The sequence below is a fragment of the Lepisosteus oculatus genome, unplaced genomic scaffold (genome assembly GCF_040954835.1).
Source record: "Lepisosteus oculatus isolate fLepOcu1 unplaced genomic scaffold, fLepOcu1.hap2 HAP2_SCAFFOLD_48, whole genome shotgun sequence".
NCBI classification, from domain to species: Eukaryota; Metazoa; Chordata; class Actinopteri; order Semionotiformes; family Lepisosteidae; genus Lepisosteus; species Lepisosteus oculatus.
The window spans coordinates 324,286-343,250 of record NW_027168020.1 but is presented as its reverse complement, the minus strand read 5'-3'; the positions used below and the strand labels follow the sequence as shown (position 1 = coordinate 343,250).

General features: G+C 41.8%; 4 non-coding genes across 4 annotated transcripts; 1 reads left to right on the top strand and 3 right to left on the bottom strand.

The window, feature by feature from the left end:
- Nucleotides 1–466: 466 nt before the first annotated feature.
- trnas-cga (transfer RNA serine (anticodon CGA)) lies at nucleotides 467–548 on the bottom strand. Its single transcript has one exon. It is a non-coding gene; the product is annotated as a tRNA-Ser (tRNA).
- Nucleotides 549–10,558: 10,010 nt separating this feature from the next.
- Nucleotides 10,559–10,631, bottom strand: trnav-cac (transfer RNA valine (anticodon CAC)). Its single transcript has one exon. It is a non-coding gene; the product is annotated as a tRNA-Val (tRNA).
- Nucleotides 10,632–12,001: 1,370 nt separating this feature from the next.
- Nucleotides 12,002–12,074, bottom strand: trnav-gac (transfer RNA valine (anticodon GAC)). The gene has a single exon. It is a non-coding gene; the product is annotated as a tRNA-Val (tRNA).
- Nucleotides 12,075–13,509: 1,435 nt separating this feature from the next.
- Nucleotides 13,510–13,582, top strand: trnam-cau (transfer RNA methionine (anticodon CAU)). Its single transcript has one exon. It is a non-coding gene; the product is annotated as a tRNA-Met (tRNA).
- The last annotated feature ends 5,383 nt before the right edge of the window (nucleotides 13,583–18,965 follow it).

Sequence of the window (18,965 nt, the reverse complement as noted above, 5' to 3'; positions counted from 1 at the left end):
CGAACTTTTCAATTATTCCGATCAGTAAGTCAACACGTAGTCCACATGAAAGGTAGAAATATTCAAGGCAACGTTGGTGTCTGCAATAGCAGACATGAAAGCGTGATGCAATTTCTGTGGCTACATTTGTTGCACGTCATGCACAGTAAGAGTGTTTCTAACACCAAATACAAAGTCAACAATTAGCGATCACGCCTTCTCCTCAGTTAACCCACTGAAACCCTTGCTGTTAACAGTTCTTTACTGCGTGCTTTACGAGCACCTACATATTGTGTCGGTTCTTTCAGCTTTATGCATTAGGTTTTCAAAGGCATAACCAGAGGTGCGAACACAAAGTGTGTGGTTACCTGAAGAATTGATTTCCATGGCAGCGGGGACAAGCGATTTAGCGTTTTTATAGCACGAGGAAAGGAATAGCGGCACTACGCCTTTTCAGCGCAGGCACAAAGCAACGTGCGGCAGACGCCGTAGTCGGCAGGATTCGAACCTGCGCGGGGAGTCCCCAATGGATTTCGAGTCCATCGCCTTAACCACTCGGCCACGACTACAGCGAGCTTGCCGCTGCCGCATTCCTCCTATAATCTAACACGGAGTGCGAGGTGGCTGCGGAAACTTTTTCAAAGTCGCTCTCCGTTAAAAAAAAAAAATACCTTTCACAAAATACGTGCCGGCAGACAAACACGCCTCAGAGGGTTTAAGGCTGGCTTCACGTTCAAATGATAAAGTCTCCCCGTCCAGAAGTCAAAATGCAACTTTGGCAGACAGAAAAAACATCAACAAACCAAAAATGTGGACAAGGATTTTACAAGCTGCACCACACTGCACTTTCAAAAGCATTTACATTCGTGTTAGACGCAGGAATTGCCTTTGATTTGCGCGCTTACGAACGCCATGGAAAACGAAACAAAACTAAAGCCCTCAGCTCTTGCACTTGATTATAATGCCGTTACGTGTCGAAGCAGTAATTTACGTCATCCCACCACTGCAACACGGGGAATAGAGGGAAATGAGCACAAGGTGAGATATTTTTAATCTGTAAGGCTTCTGTAGTTTCTTTTTGAAATCATTGTTACAACATATTATGTAAAAGCATGTTGAAAAGAATCTACCTGCATTCCAGCGGCCCTGAGCAAGAGGCCGCTGTCCAGGAGGAAGAGATGCCAGAGGCTGCTCTAGAAACTGAAACAGAAGCGGATAAGGAAGGGGAAGATGGGAGCTCTGAAGAACTCTATCAGCAGTAAGACTTTTTATTTTTCAGATGTATCTATTTTTTACTAAAATTCTATTTGTCTTATAGGTATAAAATGTTTAAACCGGTGTTTTATATCCTTACAGGCCCTGAGTAGTTAAAAAGTATCAGCAGGCCGGAAGAGAGTGGCCCAAGCTGGACTCTATAGAAAGCACTCCCTGGATGCTCCTCTCCTGATTGGATTCAAACAGGATCTGGGAGTGGCAAATTATTCTCAGGAGGTATTTATTTTTTAAAGGCATTTAAAATTAAGCAATGGTATCTTCATTGTAAATGTTTTTGTTTCTTAGCTTAAAATTCACCCATGTGAAATGATGTCAGCCATAAACATCATGACTCTATATTTCCTACCTGAATCTATTCTACTTAAATTATTACATTATACACAATTTGAGTTCATTTTAAAAAGTAAAAGGTAATGAAAGGAATGCGTTTTCATAAGAAAGATAATACCGATATGCATGTGATAATCTTCCTTATATCATGTAGTGCGTCATTTGGACACTTTGTGGGCTTGAAATACAAAGAAAATCATGTTCTATGGTACAAGATAAATACCAAACTTAAGCTTTTATTTTAATTAGATTTGTTTATAAAGCATAAGCAATCATTTATTACATCACTTCTTGAATTAAATCTTTTGACAAGAGGTAAGACTTCTATTTTACATTTAAACCCATGTTTAGCTGTGTTTTTTAGATTTAACTGAACCAATTTCTGTGTGTGATAATGTCCTTGAATTCTGACAACATCACACTAAATTACATGATATAAAACAGCTAATGTTTCTAGAGATAAAGTTTCTGGGATGCTTCTAATTACTTTTTATTACCAGGGACAGTTTAATTCACCTTGTACAGTACTGAAAGACCAAGATGCTTTTTTTAAAAGTTATTTAACATTTTATAGAACTTTGTCTACTATGGCAACATGATGAGCTTGGTGAAACTTGGAAAAATACTGCTTGGCCACTTATCTTAATATAAAGATAGGATAAAGGTTTATCTTTTGCACCTACCTGACCCCCAGGGAAGGCCAATGCTTTCTAAGTTGATGGTTCCCTACAGTAGACTGTATCTTATCTTCAAAGGTAATGTATATTGACCCAAATCAGTTTTGGAATCCAATCTACTGACAAGATGGAGCACATCCTTTTTTCAGGATTTTAGCATCATACGTTTGGTATATTTAGTCCCTAATGCTGAAAGAAATGATCATAGAACATTTGGACACTTTGTGGGCTTGAAATACAAAGCAAATCATGTTCTATGGTACAAGATAAATACAAAACTTAAGCTTTTATTTTAATTAGATTTGTTTATAAAGCATAAGCAATCATTTATTACATTAATATATGTGAAAATAACATTTTAGCATCATACGTTTAGTATATTTAGTCCCTAATGCTGAAAGAAATGATCATAGAACATGACATCTAACCTTACCTGTGGCGTCTTTAATCCCTATTGCTCAATGCACGGTGAAAGCATTGCATACATGTGTCTGACAATGAGGAATGGGCCCCTGAGACAGTCATTTGCATGTTTCACAAACGATCGTATATTACTAGAGATTCTGTTTGGGATTCAGATGTGCATTCGGACAGCAATCCCTTTCAAGAAATGATATGTTCTGGATGAGGTCAAAGGTGATGGAACACTGTATTTAGGATGTGTTTGCAGTGATTGTGTGTCTCCTGCTTCAACGCAGTGATATATAGATGTGCTCCTGTAATTTATTGGTACATGCCCAGGGCAGTAAGCAGTCTGAGGATTTATTTACAGACGGCATAGAGCAGTGAAGCAGTGAAGTAGTGCAACACACTGGATCATTATATTATTAGAATCTATTCTACTTAAATTATTACATTATACACAATTTGAGTTCATTTTAAAAAGTAAAAGGTAATGAAAGGAATGCATTTTCATAAGAAAGATAATACCGATATGCATGTGATAATCTTCCTTATATCATGTAGTGCGTCATTTGGACACTTTGTGGGCTTGAAATACAAAGAAAATCATGTTCTATGGTACAAGATAAATACAAAACTTAAGCTTTTATTTTAATTAGATTTGTTTATAAAAGCATAAGCAATCATTTATTACATCGCTTCTTGAATTAAATCTTTTGACAAGAGGTAAGACTTCTATTTTACATTTAAACCCATGTTTAGCTGTGTTTTTTAGATTTAACTGAACCAATTTCTGTGTGTGATAATGTCCTTGAATTCTGACAACATCACACTAAATTACATGATATAAAACAGCTAATGTTTCTAGAGATAAAGTTTCTGGGATGCTTCTAATTACTTTTTATTACCAGGGACAGTTTAATTCACCTTGTACAGTACTGAAAGACCAAGATGCTTTTTTTAAAAGTTATTTAACATTTTATAGAACTTTGTCTACTATGGCAACATGATGAGCTTGGTGAAACTTGGAAAAATACTGCTTGGCCACTTATCTTAATATAAAGATAGGATAAAGGTTTATCTTTTGCACCTACCTGACCCCCAGGGAAGGCCAATGCTTTCTAAGTTGATGGTTCCCTACAGTAGACTGTACCTTATCTTCAAAGGTAATGTATATTGACCCAAATCAGTTTTGGAATCCAATCTACTAACAAGATGAAGCACATCCTTTTTTCAGGATTTTAGCATCATACGTTTGGTATATTTACTCCCTAATGCTGAAAGAAATGATCATAGAACATTTGGACACTTTGTGGGCTTGAAATACAAAGCAAATCATGTTCTATGGTACAAGATAAATACAAAACTTAAGCTTTTATTTTAATTAGATTTGTTTATAAAGCATAAGCAATCATTTATTACATTAATATATGTGAAAATAACATTTTAGCATCATACGTTTAGTATATTTAGTCCCTAATGCTGAAAGAAATGATCATAGAACATGACATCTAACCTTACCTGTGGCGTCTTTAATCCCTATTGCTCAATGCACGGTGAAAGCATTGCATACATGTGTCTGACAATGAGGAATGGGCCCCTGAGACAGTCATTTGCATGTTTCACAAACGATCGTATATTACTAGAGATTCTGTTTGGGATTCAGATGTGCATTCGGACAGCAATCCCTTTCAAGAAATGATATGTTCTGGATGAGGTCAAAGGTGATGGAACACTGTATTTAGGATGTGTTTGCAGTGATTGTGTGTCTCTTGCTTCAACGCAGTGATATATAGATGTGCTCCTGTAATTTATTGGTACATACCCAGGGCAGTAAGCAGTCTGAGGATTTATTTCCAGACGGCATAGAGCAGTGAAGCAGTGAAGTAGTGCAACACACTGGATCATTATATTATTAGAATCTATTCTACTTAAATTATTACATTATACACAATTTGAGTTCATTTAAAAAAGTAAAAGGTAATGAAAGGAATGCATTTTCATAAGAAAGATAATACCGATATGCATGTGATAATCTTCCTTATATCATGTAGTGCGTCATTTGGACACTTTGTGGGCTTGAAATACAAAGAAAATCATGTTATATGGTACAAGATAAATACAAAACTTAAGCTTTTATTTTAATTAGGTTTGTTTATAAAGCATAAGCAATCATTTATTACATTAATATATGTGAAAATAACATTTTAGCATCATATTATTACATACAGGTCTCTAGCTTCAACACAGTGAGATATATATATGCTCAGTGATTTATTGGTACATGCCCAGGGCAATAATCAGAATGAGGATTTATTTTCAGACGGGCTATAGGTAGTGTTGTGAAATACTTCAACACACTGGATCGCAGATTTAGACCCCCTGCACTCTTACTCCTTAAAAACCAAAGAAATGAAGATATGTAGCAATCACATTGTAACAGGGGTGACAGTGACTTAATGCTTATACTAGTGGACTTCTGGTACCTTTAGGGTACGGTGTTCCCTGAAGGGATCTCAAACCCCGCATTTCAGATGCCTAGCTGTATCGCTGATGTGTTGCACCTCAGAATCACTTTTAAACCTTACCTCTGGTATCTTTAATCCCTATTGCTCAACGCATGGTGAAAGTATTGCATAAATGTGTCTGAAAATGAGCAATGGGCACCTGAGAGTCATTTTCCTGTTCCACATGCAATTTCAACATTTTCCTTGGGAGACATCAAGCCCGCAAGCCACTGCTGTGGTTCAGTGGCCAGTGTGGAATTCAGTGGCCCTGTTGTACACAGAAAGCACATTGAGTTCCTTGGACATGAAAAGTTCCAGATAAAAGCCATTTCTCATCCTTTCTCTTGGTGTCGATGTTGCTATTGTATGTAAAGGTGGCAACTTGCTCAGCGAGCAGGCGGAGCACACACCGAATGCAGATGTGTCTGAGTGGTGTGTCCAAGTGGCTGCAAAAGGACAGCACTCCCGGGGCGCCGTGGCTTAGTTGGTTAAAGCGCCTGTCTAGTAAACAGGAAATCCTGGGTCCGAATACCAGAGGTGCCTTTTTTTGTTCTGTCTTCTTATTATTCCGATCAGTAAGTCAACACGTAGTCCACATGAAAGGTAGAAATATTCTCTTGTCTGTCTCTTGTTTGTATAGAACTGAATGTCCCTGACAATGTACTGTTAGTTTTAATTGAAGAACGGCATTTGTGTTCAAATATACCAGACAAGTTTATGTAACTGCTCATGCGACACTCAGTTGTAATTAGTCAAGAAATAAAGTCGAACAACAGCTGCGGGTTTGATTCTGAACGTATGAGATTGCAGCGCCTTTTACTTCCATTGACAAATGATAGAGATTCGAAGAGAGATCCTTCAGACCAGCAAGCAAACCCACGGCTATTTCGGTTTTCTATCTAGGCAACGTTGGTGTCTGCAATAGCATACATGAAAGCGTGATGCAATTTCTGTGGCTACATTTGTTGCACGTCATGCACAGTAAGAGTGTTTCTAACACCAAATAAAAAGTCAACAATTAGCGATCACGCCTTCTCCTCAGTTAACCCACTGAAACCCTTGCTGTTAACAGTTCTTTACTGCGTGCTTTACCAGCACCTACATATCGTGTCGGTTCTTTCAGCTTTATTCATTAGGTTTTCAAAGGCATAAGCAGAGCACCAGAGGTGCGAAGGCAAAGTGTGTGGTTATCTGAAGAATTGATGTCCATGGCAGCGGGTCCAAGCGATTTCGCGTTGTTATAGTACCAGGAAAGGAGAAGCGGCACTTCGCCTCTGCCGCGCAGGCACAAGGCGACATGCGGCAGACGCCAGAGTCGGCAGGTTTCGAACCTGCGCGGGGAGTCCCCAACGCATTTCGAGCCCATCGCCTTAACCACTCGACCACGACAAAAGCGAGCCTGCCGCTGCTGCTGCTGCTGCCGCCGCATTCCTCCTATAATCAAACACGGACTGCGAGGTGGCTGCGGATACCTTTTAAAAGTTGCTCTCCGTTAAAAAAAAAATACCTTTCACAAGATACGTGCCGGCAGACAGACACGCCTCAGAGGGTTAGGCTGGCTTCACGTTCAAATGATAAAGTCCCCCCGTCCGGATGTCAAAATGCAACGTTGTCAGACAGAACAAACATCAACAAACCACAAATGTGGACAAGGATTTTACAAGCTGCACCACACTGCACTTTCAAAAGCATTTACGTTCGTGTTAGACGCAGGACTTGCCTTTGATTTGCGCGCTTACGAACGCCATGGAAAACGAAACAAAACTAAAGCCCTCAGCTCCTGCACGTGATTATAATGCCGTTACGTGTCGAAGCAGTAATTTACGTCATCCTACCACTGCAACACGGGGAATAGAGAGAAATGAGCATACGCTACGAATCGTCTCAATCACTCCCTAGAGTCGTAAGGCGCATTGAAGGGTGCACCCCCATCATTAATCGTTGCGCCTCTGTGAAAGGAAAGCTCTTGGGCAGTCTGTGAAACAGCTCGGATGAAACACTTGATTGCTTCCATGTGCATCTGGAGCCCACCCAGTGGGCAAAAGACGTATAATATACGTCTATTAAACGCATACCTTATACGTCTAAATGTGGTCTACAATTCGTCTAGAATGAAATTCTAATATACGTCTAAAGTTATACGTCAATTATACGTCTATGTTTAGACGTTCATTATACATAAATGGTTGGAGTTCTATTATACGGATAAATTTAGAGGACTATTATACATATATGGTTGGAGTTCCGGATAACTTTAGAGGTCTATTATACGGATAACTTTAGAGGACTATTATACGTATATGGTTAGAGTTCTATTATACGTATAACTTTAGAGGTCTATTATACGTACATGGTTAGAGGTCTATTATACTTATAACTTTAGAGGTCTATTATACGTATATGGTTAGAGGTCTGTTATACGTATATGGTTAGAGGTCTATTATACGGATAACTTTAGAGGTCTATTATACGTATATGGTTAGAGGTCTATTATACGCATAACTTTAGAGGTCTATTATACGTATATGGGTAGAGGTCTATTATACATCAAAGATAGATTTTATAGGTGTAGAAACAAGTAAACCAAGCCAATGATTAGATTTAGAAATGTATTCTGAAAATACACATTCACACCTGAAACATATGTATTTCAAATTATACATTGTATACAATCAATCAACAATCAACATATGGGCAATAATCATAAAAAACACAACTAGTCTTAAACTTCAGCTACAAATTCTGGTAACATGGCAATATACAGTATAGTAATGACAAACACAAAACTAATTACATTAACACACTAACTCAAAACCACATTTTGATTCAAATATACATTTTAAAATGTACAACTTCTATATTTCCAAGAAAATAAAATATTACAATGGAAGTTAAGATGATTTTTTTCCACTATTTGCAAACCCTGTCTAATTGTCCTAACAGTTAGAACCAAAAACCTATTATTTTCAGTGTCCAGATCTCCTGGCCCCCTGCCTTTCATATGCATTCTTCAAGTAACACATTGCATGCTCCTTTATTTCTTTTTCTGTTGATGTAGGGTGGGACTTCAGCACCGCAGCTAGGAGAAAATTATATAATATTACTTCCCAAATAAATGATGATTAATATCTTCTTTAGTATAATTTAAAAAGTGAACGGTTTACTAAGCTCAAAACTGAAATAAATGTATAAAATTTGGCTTGCATCATAGCAGTTGAGCAATAAAGTCTGTCCTAATAAAAGAGTACCCAAAGTTTGAAAGTACAACATAGAATAAGAATAGAGAAACGGCAAAACGATTTTGTGTCATCTTCCCCATTCACACTATTTTATGTGCCATTTTTTGCTTATTCACGTACTATTTTAATCAAAATAATATTAAGAAAGATCTGTATGTATTCAGATAGTATTATTATTGTTCATACTTACTCGTCAAAAGAGGATTGCTGAGATATTTGCGGATATACTTCTACGTTTGAAAAACGTGTCCAAAATTGTGACCAACGAATACTAGCAATGCATTGTGGTATATAACCGGAAAATATGCTGGGTTCGATATTTTCTCAACGTATGCGTTTATTAATGTTGTCGATATTATGGTTGAAATATAACATTGATAATACATCGCGGCTATGTGCCCCCTGCTATGAGCTGATGTGCAATTTTAACGCATGTAGTTAGTAAGGATCGGTCACTGTTGTATGGTATTATATATAATGACATTATGGAATAGGATGGGGACAGGCCTGGCATCACGGGGGGAGATGGGAATGTTGCCCCTTCAGTTTTGGGCAAAAAGATTTACCTAACTTAATTTGCGCCCTAAAAAAATAGTTGTACTTTCTCAATGGTCAGACAACACTAAATGACAGGAACAGTCACTCAGTCTGTTTGATGGGCAGGAGGGCTATCCGTCCAGGAACTGCACATATCAGTGTCGTTATTGAGTGTCAACATTACGATCCTGTTTGCTCAGGTGGACCGATTCCTTGCAGTAGTTTATCATTATACTTAAAATCGTTATATAACTAGGACTAGTTATAGCAGTCTGTGCTTTCTGTTGGTTTTACAACATTTTTTCTTAACGATTCAGAACGTCCATGTAGCTGCAAAAATGAACGCTTATGGTACTTTTCGCTCCAGGCAATACTCTCCAGTGAGAGTGACGAAAAATGTGAAACTGAACTTCATCGCAAATACCAGATTGCTAGTCGATATCTTCTATCATGAAGCACTAATCAATGGCATAGCTGCGAGATTTCATTTGGGTAGCTGCACCGTACAGCTCCGTTTCAACCGAAATATCACCCCCGCTCAGAATTTCAGACGCCCCCCTACAGATTTTTCCCCGGGCACCGCGCACTGATGGGGGACGGGGTTTCCAGGAAATGGTATCAACTTTTCTCAAGAAAATAAAAATAGAAACTCTATAGGCACTCAAACATTTTACTGTTTTTTTTTCAGGCAGGTGGCAAGACCCCTCCGCAAAACCCTTGTATGCCAAGCTGTGGGCATTGATTCGTCGAATATACGTATATTCACGGCGAAAATACGGCTATACGTATATATACGTCGCCTCGACGTATAATCAACGTCGAATTGCAACCGTAAAATCGACGACATTAATAAATGCATATATAACGTCGAAAACACATCTAACACTAGGAGTATACGGCACTCTGCACAGTGTACGAAGTAAATTATTTTCGCAGTAATTAATTTACACGTGTATAATAAATATAGTAAATATAATTAATTACTGCGAAAATAATTTACTTCGTACACTGTGCAGAGTGCCGTATACTCCTAGTGTTAGATGTGTTTTCGACGTTATATATGCGTTTATTAATGTTTATTTCACAGCGTCGTGCACCTTTTCATTGCTCTCGCTTTCAGAGCCTCCGCACGGCACACGACTCGACATCAGGAAGCACATTGAAGTGAAAGCAGGGAGCGCTGCGACATGCACTGTGCAGATCCCGCCACACTAAGAGGTATATAAGCGTCAAAGGCAAGTCATTCCGAGTTGGTCGTTTGTGTTTTCCGTTCAGACGCGAAATGCTGAAATGATCTCTCGGCTCCTCGGTTGTCATTTCTGCTCCGTAAAGGAATCACAGCACGAGTCGGCTTCCAGCACGGTGGGTCGGGACACAATGCCGGGGGTCGGAGAGCGATGTCTTTCTCGTTAGTATAGGACCTGTCACCTGTCCCCACCTGTCACGCGGGAGACCGGGGTACATCAGGACGCGCATTGAAGTGAAAGCAGGATGCGCTGCGACATGCACTGTGCAGATCCCGCCACACTAAGAGGTGAGTGGGTCTGTTCGATCACAGCGCTAGGCGAATCCCCAATCCCCTTTTGTGCGTGGCGACAGAAGAAGTCTGGTCTGTTTCCGCCCGGTTTCGATCCAGGGACCTTTCGCGTGTGAGGCGAACGTGATAACCACTACACTACGGAAACTGTGGTCAGATGTTCCCAGCGGCCCAGCGCTGAGCTTCGCCAATGCGATTCAGCTGCTTCCATTGCCTTTATTGGGGTGCGCTAATGGACCGTGCTCTCTCTCCAGAGACCAGCACGCCTGTCATGGACGGAGCAGGAAAGGCGGCGCCACATTCTACAGCCCTCTCCACGCAATCGACGAAATCGGGCTACTGACGTGGAGAAAATCACCTCTCCAGAAAGTGCAAATATCATCTTGGAGAGTATAAATCCTATTGCCGAAGGTCAGCCCTGTCTACCAGAGTAACCCTCCCACTTCCTGCAGCGATGGTCAGCTCGTCTCACACGCGAGAAGTTTCGGCTGGAAACAAGCGCCCCCTCTTCTCGCACGTTTTGCACGTTCGAGTAGTTTTAATGCGGCTCCTTCGTACACGGTGCTGATCTTTTGGAAAGCAGGAGGCAAAACTGACACGTTCCCATACCGGGAGTCGAACCAGGGCCACGTGGGTGAAAACCAGGAATCCTAACCACTAGACCATACGGCAGCGAACAACCTGTGCTGTTCCCGGCATCATGCAAGCAAACTACATAAATATGAGAAAACGCAAGAGAGTTGTCACTCAGAGTGTCGAAGGGTCGATGTATACTGGGACTCAGTTGAAATGCAACGTCAGGACTTTTCCGAATTATGTCACACGAAGAGAGCACAGCCTTTTCCGCCCTGCCACGTGTGTATCGGTAACTCGCCGTGATCGTATAGTGGTCAGTACTTTGCGTTGTGGCCGCAACAACTCCGGTTCGAATCCGGGTCACAGCAGAATAGGGTCATCCGCTTTTACTACTTGCACGAATTAAGGCAAAAAAAAGCCAATCGATGTGAACGAACGGCGCTTTACAGAGGAGTACTGCCTGACTGGATCGTTGATGAACGACAGAGGCCACTCCGACCTCTTCTCGGGTTTCTTCAATGACTTACTAAGGATCTTCTTCACATTCGCCCATGCAGGGGAAGCCAGTTACACCAAAGCAAACGCAGGAAAGTGCAATTCAAGCAGAGACCAGGAGGGACTTGTTTACACCGAGAGTGGTCGGAGAATGGAACAATGCGCCCAGCCCTGTTGCTGGAGCCGATTCTTGATGAGATCTTGGGCTCACTAAGAAGCCCCCGCTGGATGCTAATCTTTCTGTTGTTCTTGCAGGTCCTGCGCTGCTTTTGAGCCGACAGAGCTCGTCCTGGTCTGTCGGCACAGCCCAATTGCAAATGATCAGCTCCGCGTACAGAAGGAACGTGCGTTTGGTACAAGAGTGCATGAAGGCACCGGAAATACATTGGGAACAAATGACCGGTCACTCAATACCTCTGTGAAGTACAGGAGCGTGCAAAACGAGGCTGTTTCCGCCCGGTCTCGAACCGGGGACATTTCGCGTGTCAGGCGAACGTGATAGCTGCTACACTACGGAAACCTGCAGGGACAGCTGCTGGTGTCTCGCTTGCGTTTCGGGCTGAGAAAGGGAAGCGTCACTTTAGGCAGGGGGCGCTGGAGAGAGGAACAAAGGGTGCGATGAAACAAAATGCCGAAACCCGGGATCGAGCCAGGGACCTTTAGAACATACTCTCACGAATCGTTAGAATACGTGCGTTTCATCATCAATTGCGTAACAACTACATTCGTTCGACTTGAGCCATCAAGCTCATAGTTTTCAAATCTTGAAAGCTGTCATTGAGCACATCATAGTCTGCAGTACGCCCCGTAACTTGCGTACTTCAACAGAAAGAAGAGCAGACAGCTCCATAAATATGCGAGGCGCAGAGAGTGCAAGGTGAGCCGCACACGTTTCGGTGGCTGAGAGAGGGCAGTTTTTGCTTCTGCATTTCCCAAGTAAGGACGCATGACAACAAGCGATCGCGGTGCTCATTTACGACATAGTGGTGATGAGTTTTCAGTACGTGTTCTTTTGAACGAGCAATGAGGTTGCTGCCTTGGACAGCTGACTGCACGCTCTCATTGTGCCACGTGATGAGTATTCACCAGGCTCGTTCAGTCATTAGTCACATTCCATCGTTTGCCATAACCAGATGCTGCAAGGTGATGTGGATATCAGTTCCCAGTCTTGTGGACGAGGACAAAAAGAGCACACAAGAGCTCATCCGCGAGTTGATCCCAGGACCTCCCACACCCTAAGCGAGAATCATACCCCTAAACCAATGAGCCACGGCAGCACTTTCCATTTTATTCTGTCAGCGAGCTTGAGGACGGGGAGAGGCGTCATTCGCTCGTCCAGTCAGACCTTCATCAATAAGTCAAGAAAGCCGCAATTACACGACTGCCTTGCAGACGAAGGGCAGTGAACTGCACCCGGTAAGAGGGGAACAAGCGGCACTAGGCGACACTGAGGCATGAGCCCCAGTGAGGGGGGTTAGCTTGCATGGTACAGCGCTCGCTTTGCATGCGAGAGGTAGCGGGATCATTTCCCACGTCCTCCAGGTGTGTGCTTAGAGCTTGATGTGCCGAAAGGTGTCCTTTAGCCTGTGGTCACGCCTTGCATGGAGAGCGTCATGCAGCTGTCAATCATTTCGCAGCCACGCCCCCTCTTCATCTTCTCTCTGCCTTAAGCGTCTCCGCCACTCTCTCTTGACATTTCATGTCAGCATGTCAGAAGTCCGAGTGACGTTTTTAATGGCTGAGTGAGGGCACGATGCTGAAGCAGAGAGGCCACTTCAGCCAGAGAGACTTGTGCTAGGTGAGATCTGAAAAACGGACTCGCAACAGAAACAGACCAAAAAAGTATCGGTGAGATCAAAAGGCAAATGCAAAATCCAGCAGAGGGCGTCTAAAGATTAGGGAACGGGCGACTGAAATCCATATGAGGCAAACTTTCCGGCTGTGTACTGCAGCTGGCCTCGTTGGCGTAGTTGGTAGCGCGTCAGTCTCATCATCTGAAGGTCCTGAGTTTGATCCTCACACGGGGCAGGGCTGCTTCCTCTCTTGCTCTTTTCAAACACTTGCGGCAACTGTTCGCTCATACCAAGTCTGGAATGCGTGACCTTTACACGGGGGAGAAGCAACGCCGCATCCCTTTTCTAAAGAACATTCACATTCAGAAATAAGTCAAGAAATTTGACATTACTTTAGCTCGCACTGCTGTCAGCCTGCCCATGTTGCCAAAGAAAGATTCACTCGGCGTCAACATGACAGAACAGCGATCACTTGAAAACACTGTTCCACACTCCGTAAGCAAGAACTTCAGTGTTTGCAGTCACCTGATATGCCGATAGTCAAAGGAGCACAAAACACGAAGCGTCAAAAGACAAGATGAGTTGATGGAAAGAGCGTTGAATTGATGAGCACAAAAGTTCAGCTCGTACAATAGGCAACGAAGGTCCCGGCGTCATCATCGCACTTGAAAGGACTGCCTTGCAGACTAAGGGCAGTGGGAGGTTGCTGTTTTGAGATGGAGGCATTGGGATGGTGGGCCGAGATCTATTCTTCTTAAGGAATTCTTCATCGTGAAAGATCGGTCCACAGGTCATCCAAAGAACTTACAAATTTTTGGGACTCAGGGAATCACGTGCTTCCGGAAGGGAGTGAAGTGCTCAAACACATGACATGCCCCCTTGATCTCACATGCACAATTCTGCTGCAACATGCACAGCTACCGTCCAAATTTTTGGGACTCAGGGAATCACGTGCTTCCGGAAGGGAGTGAAGTGCTCAAACACATGACATGCCCCCTTGATCTCACATGCACAATTCTGCTGCAACATGCACAGCTACCGTCCACACCAGGCAGTGGGGCTTCAGCAGAATTTGCTACGCCACCTGCAAGTACATATCCAGCTGCACACATATACATGGCCCCTCTGTCCTTTTCAGGATCTCAAAAAAAAGCATAGCGTGGTTTTCCTGCAACCTGATTGACCGCATCTCCCTCAGAATGTGCCCCGTTGCATTCATTGTCTTATGTTTGCTCAAACTGCATATGTGTGATTGCATATTTTTGGGTATTTTCATATGTCAATATTTAATTCACTGACATTCCTGTATGCTTGGAAGAAAGGTAGATTGGATTTGGCACAGGACGCCTGCCCATATTTGTTGATCATTGTTGGGCTGGAAAAACAATGATAAAAAGTGTATGAAAAAAGCTCTCTCCAATATTTCCCTTCTCTTCGCCATGGTTACACTGCCTGTTCTTTCCGTCTTTTGTCCTTCTACAAAGATTCCAGGGCTCTTTTTCCACCATAATATCAGAAGCCAAAAAATAACCATCTAATGTGTAAACAGCATTTGTAATGTTGGTAGCTGGAAGAGGTTAAGTATGTTTGCAAGACCTAGTTGATTACACCACAGACTTACTTTGTTGTTGTCAGTTTTTTTTTCTCTTTTAAAGGCTGTAGGTGGGGTGTGATGGACTGTACCACTATCATAGAAGATTTTTTCAGGACACATCGCAGTTCCATAGTAGAATTGATCAATAGTAAAATTCCATAGGACATTATTTACCAACATATTACCCAGTGTGAGACTCTGCCAGTAAACCTCAGAGCATTGAGTTCTCCACTGATAAAGATGGCTGTCTGAAGTCATGAAATCCACTGCTGGGATGCCTGAGAGACAGTAATTGAATCTTGGCTGGAATTAGGCTTTCTATTAGTGTTGATCTTTGGGAATTATGTGGTAAAAAGGGAAAACTCCTTTACTTTAGTCACTTTGAATGTTCAAATGTACAGAACCTGCAAAACTAAGCAATGAAAAAAATCCATCACCACTCTCATGATAGCATAACTCATAGTCTCTGCTGTTGTGTAACAATACACACTTTCAATTTTCTTATCGCCTGTCTCCAGAGAGAATGTTGTTAGTGCTGATGACCTTGAATTAGACCTTGTTGACTCTGTAAAACAATCTTCCTCTGCTTAGATTTTCACTCAGATTGATTTTGTTCTCAGATTATTCCTGGCAGGACTGAGTTTCTAGGAAATGAAAAGTGAAAGAAAAAGTACAGAAGATCAGCCCTTGAATATACAACATTGTGCAGTGAGATTGTTAAATGTATTAGCTGCTATCCTGTGCTAGAGCCTGTCGTGGTAAGCAGTGGATGACAGGATCTAGCACAGATACTAATGAAACACTGTTAATGAAAGATAAAACACTTGAGTCTTATTTTAGTTTTCCATTTCCCTTTCATTTGTGATGTACTGTACAACAGGCCACAGAACATGCACAAAAACAGATATGCACACATTCACACCAGGCAATGACAGTCTGCCCAGTCAGAATCTGAGCTGAGGTATCAGAATTCTGAATTCCCTGAATTCTGTCATGGATCATCCACAATAAGGGCAATATTTGAACACGAGGATCCCCAGGAGAGAGCCTAGTAACATAAATCTTGGAGCAAAAGCAGATGATTAACTTCATAGTTTGTGTGGTTGAGCCAAAGTTGAGCATGAGGATATGTGAGTCACCATTCTTAGAAATGGATCCAACTTCAGACAGGCGTCAAAAGTAAGAGTATACAGTGCTGGGGCAATGACACTTCAATGATCAGAAGGATAACAAGAGTTTTAATGCATTGAAATTGATTTTCTGGTGATGCACACTGTCATGGAACTATTAATTTTTTAAGGATCACTTACTGACGTCAGACAGCTGCCAATTCTCCAGACTGGAAGGATGAACAGTTTATCCCCCTAGGTACCATATTTCCATATTTCGAAGCATTGGAATAATACATGTCATACAGCAACATAAAAACAGGAAGACAAGTATCACAGCCCCTATAATCGGTGTTAGTAACTTAAAAGAAAAACATTCCCCCTGGCCCAAACAGTGATTCTAACCAGGAGAGAAAAGCCGGTGTATCTTTTATGCCTCTCTCTTTATTCACCTTGTCTTTTAGTTCTTTCAAATGCTGAATAGCGAGCGTAAGATTTCCGTAATCATAGTCATTAGCTGGAATATATGTACAACAGGAGTCTCCTACTAAAGCATAGACTCCTCCAGATGCTGCATTTTGAAGGTCCAGCACGAACCTGTTCTGAAGTGCCATTAATCGAACTCCCCTTAATTCTTGTTTGATAGCGTCTAAGCCTTCTAACGTGATATTAATAAAAGAGTACATTTCATAAAAAGTCGCATGGGTGAGGCTGTAGAATGAGGCATTAAAGCACATATATAACAAGATGCATTAAATTTCTTTAACTTTACAGTATGATTTATAAATTTATACCACAAATTACTCATATCCCCCTCATTATCAGTTTCATTCAGCCAGTTTGTATACAAAGAGGCTTCGTGTTTAGATTCTTCCTCTTTTGGGGTGGTGACAGGCTTCTACATAAAAAGGAAAAAGGCTGTGCACATCAGTCCCAAGCAGGTTATCCCCATCTGTCCTTGTGGAGACATCACTCCTGTGCTTTGCTCAGTTCGTTTGTGACCTTTTTACAGTGGGAAGCATGAATCCAGGGCACCATTTCTGTGACCTTCACAGCAGTGGCAGTGGTCAGCAGCACCTGGTACAGCCCCCTCCACCTGAGTGAACACCATTTCTTTTTCCTGAAGTCTTTCACCAGAATCCAGTCTCCTTATTCACTCATTAGTTCTTACAGCACAGGTAAATCCCTGTGGGCTGGAGCCCAGCATAATCCTGGGCTATTTTGGTCAGCATTGGTCAACAGATCGGTCAACAACTGGGTAATAACTCTTAGAAAAATCTACACATTGTTCCCCTGCCTCAGCTGTGACATTTTGCAGAACAATTCTAGCTGAAGTTGTAAAATTTCTCTTTGTTCCGTTCCTGCAAAACATCTTATTATGAACAAACAAACCACAATAATCATTTGCATCTAGGGGAATCACTCCCAAGGGTAACCCCCCTTAAAGCTATATTGTTCTACCCATCAGGTTCTGCCACTAGATAAGAGAACCTTTCCCATGAAATCATTTTTTGACCTTCATGATCCCTTCAGGGCGTACAATTAGCACAGAAGCAGCAGCTTTAGTCCACATGTTTTTCAAACAGGATATTAACGATATGATCATAACGAATAATACCAGACCCACAAATATGTATTGAACCAGAGACCCTCTCCATGTTCCTAGCACAGACTGTAGCCATGCACCAATGCCCCAATCATCTGGATTGAAGGATTTACGAAGAAAATTATTTTTGCAGTAATTAATTTATTATATTTACTATATTTATTATACACGTGTAAATTAATTACTGCGAAAATAATTTACTTCGTAGACTGTGCAGAGAGCCGTATACTCCTAGTTGCGGCACACACGATACATACAGTAAAAAGCCTCAGGCACTGTGTTAGATGTGTTTTCGACGTTATATATGCGTTTATTAATGTCGTCGATTTTACGGTTGCAATTCGACGTTGATTATACGTCGAGGCGACGTATATATACGTATAGCCGTATTTTCGCCGTGAATATATGTATATTCGACGAATCAATGCCCACTGGGTAAACTCTTGAGCAAACTCTGAACCAGCTCTAAGGAAACTAATCCGATTAGACGTTACTTTGACTCATCTTTTTACGCTCAGTGCTGGATTGCTCAAACTCCAGCTAGGGTTAGGGTTAGCATTCCCACGCTACTTAGACACTTTGTTTACGCTCAGTGCTGGATTTTGGGAACTTCAGGATGAGTGGGAATTTTCTCCTATCTGTCAATTCTGTTTTGTTTTGGAGACTCTTGGCTGCCTATGTTGTACAGTGCAGCGTGAAGGAAACATTTTCCAAAACTGTGTCAGCTCAAAAGTTGTAAGAAAACCTCTCCAGCTGCTTTAACTCTCTTCATTTTTGTCATTTAATGTGACACTCGATGTATAACTGGAGCCTCACATATGCAAATGGTGAGGCTCCAGTTCGACACCCAGTTCGACACCACTTTACAGTATATGACAAAAGCATGGCAGACTGTGCCGGACCGGCAGATAACTTCCGCTTATTTTTACCATATTAAACATTGGAAATCCTCCCACTTGTATTTGTGACACTTGATTTTGGCTCCACCTAAGACACTCTTAAATCTTCAAACACTTTTCTCTTCTCCCGCAACACTCTTGTCTGTCGGCACTATGTGGCAGCGTTGCATGACAACCCCTCTCACCACGGAAAGGAACCTAACAGCTTTGGTAAGAGAGGAGAAAAGGACCTGGCCAGTACGGGGCTCGAACCCGTGACCTTGGCATTATTAGCACCACGCTCGAACCAACCGAGCTAACCGGCCTCACAACAGTGCTCCTCTCTGTGCTGCAAAAAATCGAACTCAGGGAATTTCTTTTGTCCTCCTTTGAATAGAAAGCCGTGTAATTCAGTGTACGGGCTTTCTCGT